Genomic DNA, 11,914 nt, shown 5'->3' on the forward strand with positions numbered 1-11,914 from the left:
AGTAAGCTTACATTTAACCCTGCAATTAAGTTACTGTGGAAAGCCCCTAGTTGCCACACTCCGGCGCTTGTTTGGGTACCCAGGGAGAATTCGGAATGACCAATTCACCCAAGACTTTTGGGACTTGTGGGAGGAAACCGGAGCACCCAGTGGAAGTCGACGGTGGAAGTGCAGACTCTGCACCAAAGTGACCCAAGCCGGCAATCAAACCTGGTCCCTGGTGCTGTGAAGCAACTGTGCTAACCACTACTCTTTACGTGCAGTGTTTTATTACTATAACATTTCTGAAACGATCACCCTGCAGTTGGGTTACCAATTGCAATTGAAAATTCATTTCTTGTGGGCGTTCTTTTTTTAAAACCCTTTTCATGCTGAATACTGTTGCAATTAGTTTGATTCCTGTTGATGCTATTCGATACTATTTTCCACCCTGCTTTCTTGCCGATCTGCCCTCTGCCTGTTGCAGTGTTCCAATGAAGCTCAACGCAAAGATGTAGCACCTCAATCCATTCTGACTTCCAACCCTCTGGACTCAAATCGTTCAAACCATTTCAGACTGTAATCTCTCTTCCTATTTTTGCTGGCATTTCTTTACATATTTTATATATTTTACTATTTTTGCTTGTTCCATTCATTGGCCCTGTTATGACCGACAGGTACTTGCCTGTCCAATTTCTGTCCACACTCTGTCATAGACTTCACTTTGTTTGTTTTAATCCTCCCACTTTAAACTATTTGTAAATTTTCTGATGGAAGGTCATTGACCTGTACTTCCACAGGTGCTGCCTGACCTGCCTTCAGTATTTCCATTTTAATTTTCTTGAAACAAACTGATTTGGATTTTGCCTTACAATTAAATACAAATTGGCTTTAGGATAAGTAAGTTTGACCATAGTGATGTGGGCTCTGGGGGAAGGAGGGAATAGGGCAAAACAGAAAATACTGGTAATAGCTTCACTTAATATTTTGTGGCGAGATACTAACTGACAAAATGAGTTTGTAAAATTCACTTTATTTGTTCTTCGACAAGTGGGGTCACTGGCTGGGCCAGCATTTGTTGCCCCATCCCTAATTTCCCTAGGACTGAGTGGCTTGCTCGGCCATTTCAGAGGGCAGTCAGTCACACATTGCTGTGTGGGTCTGGTTATGTGGGCCAGATGGTTAAGGATGGCAGATATTCTTTCCTGAAGGACATTAGTGAACCAGATGGGTTTTTACAACAATTGGCAATGGATTCATGGTCATCATTATACTTTTATTGAATTAAAATGTCTTCACGTGCTATGGTGCAATTTGACCCCAGAGCATTACCCTGGATCTCTGGATTACTAGTCTCGTGACTATGCCACTGCCTTCCCTGATAACTGCAATAAGTTTTTAGCAATTCCAAATTTTGCTGCAGGGGTTCTACAAGGTGCTATAGTAATGAAAATGACTTCTCCACTTAAAACTCACATTACTGCATATTCGGGAGATCATCTTCCTTCGTGCCTCCCAGGCAGGTATGATGCTTGCCCAGTATCATCCTCTACACAACCGGAGCTGAAAGAAACTTGCAACTTGCCAGCCAAAAATGCTTGCTATAAGACCATTGGCGATTAGTGATTTCATAGAATTTACAGTGCAGAAGGCCATTTGGCTCATTGTGTCTATACCAGCCCCTGACAGAGCACCCTACCTAAACCCACACCTCCACCTAACCCAAGGGCAATTTAGCATAGCCAATCCACCTAACCTGCACTGTGGGAGGAAACCGGAGCACCCAGATGAAACCCACACAGACACTGGGAGAACATCCAGATTCCACACAGACAGTGACCCAAGTCGGGAATCAACCCTGGCACTGTGAAGCAACTATGCGAACTACGGTGCTGCCTGTAGAACAAGAATAATCTTGCTATCTATTTCTTCCAATTTACTTATGAGCTTTTATGTGGTACAGAAGTGTCCTTGAGGGTTATGTCCTACAGGTCATGCACTTCATCCCTCTTTCTATGCAAGTGTTAGGAGGGGAACTGTGTGAGTTTTATAAATCTATTATAGCTTTTGGTTTTTTTAACAAGCTTTTTTAAAAAAAAAAAATTAGCCTGGGCAAAACAGATCAAGGTTTAGGGTGTTTCTTTGGCACTTTGGAGCTGGAAAAGTTAATACTAACAGATTCTAATTTCTAAATTATTTGGAAATAAAACAATGCATCTTTGCAAGCAATTGCTGATGAACATAAGAAACAGCAGAAGTCCTGACAATATGGCAGCTTGCATCTTCATGTGCTAATATGCCTGTGCACTTCTGTATATAGTTAGTGATACGACCTCCAAATAGCTGGTGGTGATCGAGATTATCATGTGACTCGAGACACCCGCCACTTGGTAGTAAGACGTGCAAGAGGATAGTCTCATTTGGAGTAGCTCCAGCAGAATTCACTGAATACGTTTAGTAGCCATCATTTGTAATATAGTTCATTAGTTATCTTTCCACGTGTTCATAAATCATCTTTCTAGTTAAACGATTAGATGTTCTGCGTACATCATTACCACGGTAAAAACACAACACTCTTAAGGTGATTAACCTTGGATCTCATTCCACTTTACCACCTGATTTCTGCTGACTTAAATTTGTGGATTCTCGGGGATAATCAATCAATCTCTGCCTTGAAGGTACTCCGAACATCCATAACCCTCGTAAGGTAGGGGAGACCAAAGATTTACACCCCTCTTGAGGCTAGTCCGTAAGACGGAGCAGAATTAGACCATTTGGCCTATCGAGTCTGCTCCGCTATTCAATCATGGCTGATCTGTTTCTCTTTCCCCCACCCCCCCCCCACTCCATTCTCCTGCCCTTTCCCTATAAATCCCTGATCCCCTTATTAATCTCTATCTTAATGACACTCAGTGATTTGACCTCCACAGCCTTCTGCGGCAAAGTGTTCGACAGATTCACCACCCTCTGGCTAAAGAAATTCCTCCTCATCTCAGTTTTAAAGGATCGTCCCTTCAGTGTGAGGCTGTGCCCTTCGGTTCTGGTTTTACCTACCAGTGGAAACATCCTTTCCACGTCCACTCTATCTTGGCCTCAGTATCCTGCAAGTCCTCTCGGTGGTGTCTCAATCTCCTTTTGAACTTTGTCCATTTCACTGAAATTATCTCCTCTTCTAAATCCCAGCAAGCAGTTAATGTCTCCGAACAATCTTCATCCCAGGAATCAATGTGGTGAATCTTTCGACTTTTAAGATAGATTTCCTTTTAGACAAGGAAACTAAAAGGTGTGTTATCGAAGTTTTGTACACTTGCGGCAAAATTTCCTTTATTGCGAGAGCTGTAGTATAAAAATAATGCTAACCTTCCATCAGAGTACCCAATTCATTTTTTCCACTTAAGGGGCAATTTAGCATTGCCATCCACCTACCCTGCACATCTTTGGAGTTGTGGGGGCGAAACCCATGCAAACACGGGGAGAATGTGCAAACTCCACACTGACAGTGACCCAGAGCCGGGATCGAACCTGGGACCTCGGTGCCATGAGGCAGGGATGCTAACCCACTGCGCCACCGTGCTGCCCTTACCTTCCATTCCTAACTGCTATACCTGTGTGTGAACTTTTTTTCAGGATACCCAAATCTCTTCTGAATGTGCAACATTAAAAAAAAAATCCTGATCCAAAAGATTTAGATGGTTTTAAAAAAAAATCCTGAACAAGTTATTTCCCTCCATGATCTGGGTGTGGTTATATTTGGGCATTTTTTCCCATGGTGTGGACTAGTGTGTTATGTAATGTGGCAACAAATCTTCAATTTTCTGAGCTGTGCCATTCATCTAGGAAGACTGCTTTGTAAGAGTATGATTTTTTTTTTTATTAAGGGGCAGTTTAGTGTGGACAATCCACCTTCCCTGCACACCTTTTTGGGTTGTGGGGGTGAGACCCACGCAGACACGGGGAAAATGTGCAATCTCCACATGGACAGTGACCCAGGGGCGGGACAGAACCCGAGTCCTCAGTGCTGTGAGGAAACAGTGCCAGCCACTGTGCACCCCCACCCCCCCCCCCCCCCCCCCCACTGTGGAAACTAATAAATAATTGCTCTTGACCTAGATCTATTTTAAGTGCACAAGATTTTCAAACAGCCACAACAGATTTTTAGGCACTTCAACTCTCATTTCTTTTTTCACGCTTAAAATCAAGGGTGGTAATTGAGGGTCAGTTTATATTTTAAAAAATGGCAAGACAAAAAAACTTACCTGGAGCCATTTACATCCCTGTGCATCTAAAAATACTTGGGGCATAGTGAAAGCTTGCCTACTGGTGTGGGCAAGATAACAACATGAACCAAGTAGTGATGAGAAATTGCTTTAAAAAAATTAATAATCTTTTGTATGCATCCGTAAAAAAAATGTTGTTCCTCCAGATGAATAGAGCAACCTCTTTCATCCAGAAGATCCATGTGGCTAAACTGTTGGCATGCTAGCACATTGCTGCCAGGCCTTTCTGTTTAAGTCCAAATGTAAGGGCGCATTGTGAGCAATGCTGTTTCAGGTGCTATATTAAGGCAAGGCCTTGACTGCTCATTTCAGTTAGTTATAAAGATACTGCGATACTAGAAAACAATTGTGGGCAGTGAAGCTCTTTCGGATGCTCTGTGGGAGCAAAAGGAACTTTTTTAAAAAAGTTTCTGATATAGGTGTAAGTGGGGTTCTGATGTCTCAAGTCTTGGGCAGAACCAAAACCAAAGGGAAGGTTTATCATCTAAGGAGTGCAGTCTGGACAACTGGGTGCCTCTTCCAATTGATTGGGCTGTGAAAGACCCTACATCCATCCAAATCGTTGAAACTGAAGAAAGGAGCCTTGAATTTTCTCTGACTCCACCCCCAAGTGTCTGGTTTCCAACTTGCACACAACTACAGACACCTTCCGAGTGTTGAATTTTCTCAAACGGGTTTTCAAAATGAGGGTCGCGACCTGTGAGTTGCTCGGGGCCAGGTCGCGAGAGAGTTGCAGAGTGATCAGCCGCCGTGGTGCTGATTGTGGGAGAAGCGCCCAATGCCTAATGGCATTTGAGAATGGTGTTTGCGACCAGCTTTAAAAAGAGAACAAAATGAGGTGGTGTGTAGTCTTCCGACCAATTCTGCCAATGCAAATAAGGATGCAAAGCCCAAGTCTGCTTTAAGCAGGGAAGTACTGAAAAATGAGATAAGTTTCAGATTTTGAAAGCAAAGTGGTGAGTGAAAAATTCCTTTTGAGGTTGAGAGCCCAGAATTAGTTACCAACTTGTAGCTAAGATAAAGCTGTTGTGTCTGACTTGTGACAGTGCATTAAAAACATGTCAAAAACCTATGAGGCTGTCAACATTCTGGAGTAGCATGTCCCATAAGTATTCAGTGCTGAGTAAAATGAGCATATTGTTGCTATTACCTTCATGACCTACATGTGCGAGGTTGGATTTTCCGTTCTCACAAAAATGAAGACGGCATAAGAAGTGGCTGACATCTGCACCTGATATGCACATTAATCCCTCCTCCTGTGAAGCTGATTGGAGTGAGATCGTGAGGACCAAACAGGCTCCCCTTTCATACTAAATTAAGATGTGGAGATGCCGGCATTGGACCAGGGTGGGCACAGTAAGAAGTCTTACAACACTAGGTTAATTGGTTTGTTTCGAATCGCCAGCTTTCGGAGCGCAGCTAATTTTTCAGGTGAATGAGGAAATGCATTAAATTAAACCAATGTGGCATGGGTCCCAAAGGTTGGCTGGCATGTGTCACAGAGGTCAGTTGGTGTGTGTCGTGACGGTTGACCGGTTGGTAAAAGTAGATCCCAGGAAAGAAATTTGAAAAACACTGCTCTGGAAGATCATATAACAATATATGACTGCACAAAATTTGATTGTAAAAGGAATTGGGGGGAGGGGGGGAGGGGGCAGTGCCGTACTCATAATCCAGCAATCCAGATTAATGCTCTAGATCCTGGGTTTGAACCCCACCATGGCTGATGGTGAAATTTGAATTCAATTAAAAATTTGAAATTAAAAATCTAATGACCACAAAATCATTGTCGATTATCATAACCCATCTCATGGTTCACTCGTGTCCTTTAGGGAGGGCAATCTGTCATCCGTACCTTGTTTAGCCTACATGTGATGCCAGATCCACAGCAATGTGGTTGAACTCTTAAATGTCCTTAGGAGTGGCCCAGCCTATGATGCCCACATCCCATGAATTAATTTTTAAAAACTCCAAACCCACCTCTTCAATCAAGCTGCTTATCAGTTTTTGCTACTTCCCTACAAAGAAAGAGAGGCAAATTCCTGCTTTATATAGTCTCTTTAATGACAAATACATTCCAAAGCACTTTGCCTGTAATGTATTAGTACAAATTGTTGAATAAAACATGACAGACAATTCTACACAGCAGACTTTCCATTATCTGCAGTTTGTACAGAACCTGTATTTTAGGTTTGGAGTATCGTTGCTTACCTAGCCATCCAATGATCCAGGATAATGCTCTGGGGACCCTGGTTCAAAACCCACCATGGCAGACAGTGAAATTTGAATTCAAAAAGTTGTGACGTGTAGCCACCTGGGTTGGCCACTTCCTGACTTTAAAATGGAGATCCGCTAAGCATGCAGGGAGAAATGGACAGGCACAGGGAAGCAAGCAGATGCAAATCTTCCTGTGTATTGGAACTTGCAGAAACCCAGACAGCACTGAAACTAACAACCATCTACATATGAAAATGGAAATCGCTTATTGTCACGAGTAGGCTTCAATTAAGTTACTGTGACAAGCCCCTAGTCGCCACATTCCGGCGCCTGTCCGGGGAGGCTTGTACGGGAATCGAACCGTGCTGCTGGCCTTCTTGGTCTGCTTTAAAAGCCAGCGATTTAGCCGAGTGAGCTAAACATATTGATGAGCGATCCCCGGGAACAATTGGAAACATTTAAGATAATTGAGGCCAAGCCAGACTCCTCGGCGCCAGCGGGAGCCAAGACAAAGGAAGGCCAACGGACATATAGGAACCGCCCAGCGATCAGGGAACAGCTCCAGTATTGGGAAAATCAAATCAATTGATTGGAACATGGTCCAATCAATTGTGACCAGGTACGGGGTCCGCCCAAAAGGGCGCAAAGCCCCTGGGGACTATAAAATAGAGTCCCCAAGTTCAATTTGTTCTTCTTGGCACTTGGCTCTCAGCGAGGAGAGACCGGCCTTATAGCTTCTTGGCAGCTCTCAAATAACTCTTGACCGTGACTCTCAACTCGGAGAGACTTTAGCAGCTGCACCAACCAAGTAAGTATCCAGTCAACGCACGCTACGAGATAGGCGCTCCTAGCTACTAGTCCATACCAGCTTTGAAGCCTGCAGACTCAGAATCGAACAAAAGGCCATTTGTTCCCCTGACCTGGTGGGTCAGTTCCAAAGCTAAGTATAGGCCTATAGTGTTAGAGATAGTCTAGTAAGTAGAGTTTTATGCATGAGTAGCGATTGACTGTGTGTATAATAAATGTGTTTTGATTTGAAACTTACTAACTGGTGTATTGAATTATTGATCAGCACTTGAACTTGAACCTCGTGGTGGTATCATGAAGATACCTGGCAACTCTAGAGCAAGGTGATTAAACAGAGCAAATTAAGTGTAAAGCACAGTTAGCACAACTAGCAACAGAAGCAATTTGGAATGCATTTTTGTAATGCTCTGTAAATTAGCATTTTGCAATGTACTGTAATTATTTGTATGCTGAACTGATCATAATTGTGCAATCCATTAATAAAGTTTAAAATTATTAATCTTTTAATCGTCCATAACTATGTCATGAATTATAATTAAGGATTATGGTTACTTACTTGTATCATCACAATTCAGCACCTGCTCGGGTATCACTCTATGCGGATGATTTGTTGTTGTATGTGGCGGATCCGGAAGGGGGAATGCCGGAGGTAATGGAAATACTAGCGGAGTTTGGGGACTTTTCGGGATATAAATTAAATGTGGGTAAAAGTGAGGTCTTTGTGATACACCCGGGAGATCAGGGGGAGGGAATTGGGCGGCTCCCCTTTAGGAGAGCAGTAAAGAGCTTCAGGTACTTGGGGGTGCAGGTGGCAAGGAACTGGGGGACCCTCCACAAGCTGAACTTTTCAAGGCTGGTGGAGCAGATGGAGGAGGAGTTCAAGAGGTGGGACATGGTACCGCTGTCGCTAGCAGGGAGGGTGCAGTCAGTCAAAATGACGGTCCTCCCGAGGTTCTTGTTTCTGTTCCAGTGCTTGCCCATCTTCCTCCCCAGGGCCTTCTTCAAGAAGGTAACTAGCAGCATTATGGGCTATGTGTGGGCGCACGGCACCCCTAGAGTGAGAAGGATTTTCTTGGAACGGAGTAGGGACAGTGGAGGATTAGCGCTACCCAATCTTTCCGGATACTACTGGGCGGCGAACGCATTGATGGTGCGCAAGTGGGTGATGGAGGGGGAGGGGGCAGCTTGGAAACGTATGGAGAGGGCGTCCTGCGGCAATACAAGCCTGGGGGCGCTAGTAACGGCACCATGGCCGCTCCCCCCCACAAGGTATACCACGAGTCCGGTAGTGGCGGCCACCCTTAAAATCTGGGGGCAGTGGAGGCGACACAGGGGGGAAGTGGGGGGTCTGATGGTGGCGCCACTGAGAGGGAACCACAGATTTGTCCCGGGGAACACTGGCGGGGGATTCCAGAGCTGGCACAGGGCGGGCATCAGGCAACTGAGGGACATGTTCATAGAGGGGAGGTTTGCGAGCCTGGGAGAGCTGGAGGAGAAATTTGAGCTCCCCCCGGGGAACACGTTTAGATACCTGCAGGTGAAGGCATTTGCCAGACGACAGGTGGAAGGATTCCCCTTGCTTCCCGATGGAGGGGCGAGTGATAGGGTGCTGTCAGGGGCCTGGGTCGGAGAAGGGAAGGTCTCGGACATCTACAAAATAATGCAGGAGGTGGAGGAGGTACCGATAGAGGAGCTGAAAGACAAGTGGGAAGCGGAGCTGGGAGAGCAGATAGAAGATGGGACATGGGCGGATGCCCTAGAGAGGGTCAATTCGTCGTCGTCGTGCGCAAGGTTGGGCCTCATCCAATTTAAGGTGCTGCACAGAGCCCATATGACGGGGACTAGGATGAGTCGGTTCTTCGGGGGTGAGGACAGGTGTGTTAGGTGTTCGGGAAGCCCTGCGAACCATGTACATATGTTCTGGATGTGTCCGGCACTGGAAGAGTTCTGGGAGGGGGTGGCGGGGACGGTATCGAGAGTGGTGGGAACCAGGGTCAAACCAGGGTGGGGGCTAGCGATTTTTGGGGTTGGGGTGGAGCCAGGAGTACAGGAGGCAAGGGAGGCCGGAATATTGGGCTTTGCGTCCTTGGTAGCTCGGAGAAGGATCTTGATTCAGTGGAGGGACACAAGGCCACCAAGTGTTAACACCTGGTTAAACGACATGGCAAACTTCATCCAATTGGAAAGAATCAAATTCGCCCTGAGAGGGTCGGTACAGGGGTTCTTCCGGCGGTGGCAGCCCTTCCTTGACTTTTTGGATCAGAGATAGGAACCGGAGGCCGAAACAGCAGCAACCCGGGAGAAAAAGGGGGGGGGGGGGAGGTGGGGGGGGGGGGGGGGGGGGGTGGGGGTGGGGGGGGGGGGGGGGGGGGGGGGGGCGGGGGGGGGGGGGGGGGGGGGGGGGGGGGGGGGGGGGGGGAGGGGGGGGAAAAAGGGAGGGGGGGGGGATAGCACACAGAAGGGAGCACGTCAGCGGGGGTTTCGCTGGGCAAGGACTGCCCGAGGCCATCGGCAGAAAGGGAAAAACGGTTTGGGTTGCTAGACGGATAGCGCGGATGGGGGGGGGGGGGGGGGGGGGGGGGGGGGGAAGGGAGGGTGGGGGGGGTGCGCAGCGGGGGGGGGGGCGTGGGGAGGTTTTTCCAGGGGGGACTTGTGGTGTTATAATTTAAAATGTAATAGGGGTAAATGTTTGTATCGAAAAATTTCAATAAAAATTATTTAAAAAAAAAATTCAGCACCTGCTGCTGTGATAATGTTATACTTTAATTACTTTACTTACTTTCACTACAAGCTGTCATGTAATTCAGGTAATGTTCTATAGCATATAATGTGCATGTAGTTATATTGTACCTCCTTGTAACCAGATGCATTTCATACCACAGCATATACAGTGTTGAAGTTGGGAGACAAGCTGCCAGGAGTTTTCTTGAAGATAAATGAACATGCTTTTTGAAGTAGAGCATTGATAAACAGCATGCACACTGGAGATTTCCCCACCTGCAGCATTTATCAATAATTCAAGCCTGTACTCCACATAAGTATACACATTTTATTTATTCAGCTATTTCTATATCAGGAAACAGTGCACATCATCTGTCCAAATATATCAGGCTGGCAAGAATCACTGCCTTGAGCACTTAGTTGGAAAATGACACCTTATACTGAATATTACATTTATATGCCACATTTGAATGTAGTGAGTGTTATGCATGACAAAAACTGCTGCCTTGATAGGAAGCGGCAAGAGGCCTCTTCATTTTTTTGACTGGACGTTGTTGGTGGGGTGCTCAACCACATGAGGGCATCATAGCCAAACTGAATTCTATCTTCACCTGTCAAAAGACATTCTAACAGGCAGCGGTGAACAGGAATTATTTTAATTAGCTCTTGCTAAGATTTTCTAGATTCAATTAGTATTTTTTTGAGTGATTAATATTCTTTGGTTGAGGGGCAAAAATTCACCAAATTACCCGTTGGCTTGCCATGAATCCGGGCTGGCCATGCATATGCATTGTATCGTGACAATAATAACTCGCATTTATCTCGCAACTTAACGTACAAAGATTTCACCTGTCTGGGGCGCAGGGGCAAAAACTGGTGCCAAGCCGAAAGGTGATGATAGGAAAGATGAGAGGAACTTTGGTCAAAAGAAATATTTTAAGGATCGTCTTAAAAAAGAAGACAGGATGGAACATAATGGTCAGAATTTTATGATGCTTGGATGGGTGCATGTCTGACCCAGCTGCGCAGGAAATCGTGGGAGAGACACATCCTGGTGCCATTGCATTCGCTACTTTGGTCGCCAGGTGTCAGCGCGAACCGGATGTGCGCCTGCCCACAATTAAGAAACTCATGGAGAGGATCAAAACTCCAATTGACCAATATTTAATGTTGCCTGTTCGACTTTTACGTCGGAAGTCGGGCAGCCGTCAAACCCTTTTGCTGTTTTGTCATCCAAGGATGGGATAAAAGGGTTGGTCAGAGTTACAGAGGGTTTGGTGTGGGATTAGAGACTAGGAGCACTGCGAACATTTACACTGCTTTCTTTTAAGGGTTATTTGGAATTTTCTGGACTTTACAGTCTTGTAGGATTAACATCTCAGTGGATGTGTCAGCTCTATTTCCTTCCCTGCTGATGGGTCTTGCCTATTGAGCTGGGAGTGCCTCCTCTGAGGAAGAATGATATGGAGATGCCGGCGTTGGACTGGGGTGGGCACAGTAAGAAGTCTTACAACACCAGGTTAAACTCCAACAGGTTTATTTGGAATCACGAGCATTCGGAGCGTAGCTCCTTCATCTCACCTGATGAAGGAGAGCTAGTGATTTCAAATACACCTGTTGGACTTTAACCTGGTGTTGTAAGACTTCTTACTCTGAGGAAGAAGACAGAGAGGAGGCCAGGTGGTCGCAAGCATTGTAACTTCCACAAATAGACTGGCGTACGGAGATTGTGCGCCGCACAAGTGCGCCAGGACTACGCGGAACTCCCAATGCCTGGCATACGGGCTGAAAGTGAGCCACATTTAAACCCCGACCTGTTTTTAAGAAGGTAATAGCGCTGCGTTGAACCGGCTGAATGGATATTGATGGACAGCACTAATGTGGCCTGCCTGCCCAATGTTGGGTAGGTTTTT

This window comes from Scyliorhinus canicula, chromosome 17 (genome assembly GCF_902713615.1).
Source record: "Scyliorhinus canicula chromosome 17, sScyCan1.1, whole genome shotgun sequence".
Lineage (NCBI taxonomy): Eukaryota > Metazoa > Chordata > Chondrichthyes > Carcharhiniformes > Scyliorhinidae > Scyliorhinus > Scyliorhinus canicula.